At 38.8% G+C, this 1,100-nt stretch overlaps 1 protein-coding gene across 1 annotated transcript in view; it reads right to left on the bottom strand.

Annotated features, from left to right (window-relative positions):
- TNKS (tankyrase, TRF1-interacting ankyrin-related ADP-ribose polymerase) overlaps positions 1 to 1,100 on the bottom strand; it is a 292,744-nt gene that overhangs the window by 47,150 nt on the left and 244,494 nt on the right. The gene's annotated exons all lie outside the window — the stretch shown is intronic.

Raw genomic sequence — 1,100 nt, 5'->3', positions numbered from 1 at the left:
TATATATTATCTATATGGAGATATATATATCTCCATTTTACAGATAAATAAACCAAGGCTCAGAGAGCTTAAGTGACTTATTCTTTTCAAATAGCTGATAAGGGGTAAAAGAAAGACTCAAACCCTGTTTTACTGATTTCTAATTTCTTGATCTTTGTGCTACATCATACATCATTGCTCACTTTCTTAATGATCTAACTTCAGGGAAATAAGAAGAAAGGTAATGAAAATTAGAAAAGGCAAATATCCCTGGTGGTCTAGTGGCTAGGATAAAAAAACAGAAAAGGCGAATAAAGCAGAGAAAATAGTGGCATTTTCTAGGGTACAAGGTATGATGACAGGGGCTTTACAGGCATTTGCCAGTCTTATTGTTGCTCCTGTCACTGTAATGAGCTATTATTATACAAAAACTAAGAACCTGAAAAGATCTCTATTTCTACTAATATACTGAGTAGGGATGCTATGGTTTGACTGTTTGTGCCCTTCCAAAATTCATGTTGAAACTTAATCCCTACTGCAATATTATTAAGAGGCGGGGCCTTTAGGAGGTGATTAGGTCGCGAGGACTCCTCCCTGGTGAAGGAGATTAAGGTTCTTATAAAAGAAGCTTCACACAGCATTTGGCCTTTTTTGCCCTCTGCCTTTTGCCATGTGAGGATACAGCATTTGTTCTCTCCAGAAGATGCAGCAACAAGGCGCCATCTTGGAAGCAGAGAGACTGGACCCCCACCAGACACTGAACCTGCCAGAACCTGCATCTTGAACTTCCCAGCCTCCAGAACTGTGAGAAATAAATATCTATTCTTTATAAATTACCAAGTCTATGGTATTTTGTTATGGCAGCACAAATGGACTAAGACAAGGAACTTTCACACTGGTAGGATAAAAACAAGGGCTTTTCAGGTGGTACAATTTTTACACAACAGGCGGAAGTCTGGGCAGTAAGGGAGAGCTCATAATATCATCAACTCTTTCTGGAAGAGCACCAGGCTCTAAGACCTGAAAAGCCACTGTCATATGGTCAGATCAAGTATCTTTCATGGCAAGTGAGTCTGTGGCTATATTAATACATAAGTAACAGAACTGATAAACAAAATTTT

The sequence above is a fragment of the Propithecus coquereli genome, unplaced genomic scaffold, assembly GCF_000956105.1.
Source record: "Propithecus coquereli isolate 6110/MARCELLA unplaced genomic scaffold, Pcoq_1.0 Scaffold304, whole genome shotgun sequence".
In the NCBI taxonomy this organism is placed as follows: Eukaryota; Metazoa; Chordata; class Mammalia; order Primates; family Indriidae; genus Propithecus; species Propithecus coquereli.
Note: the sequence above shows the minus strand (reverse complement) of the source record. Positions and strands in the feature narration are given on the sequence as shown.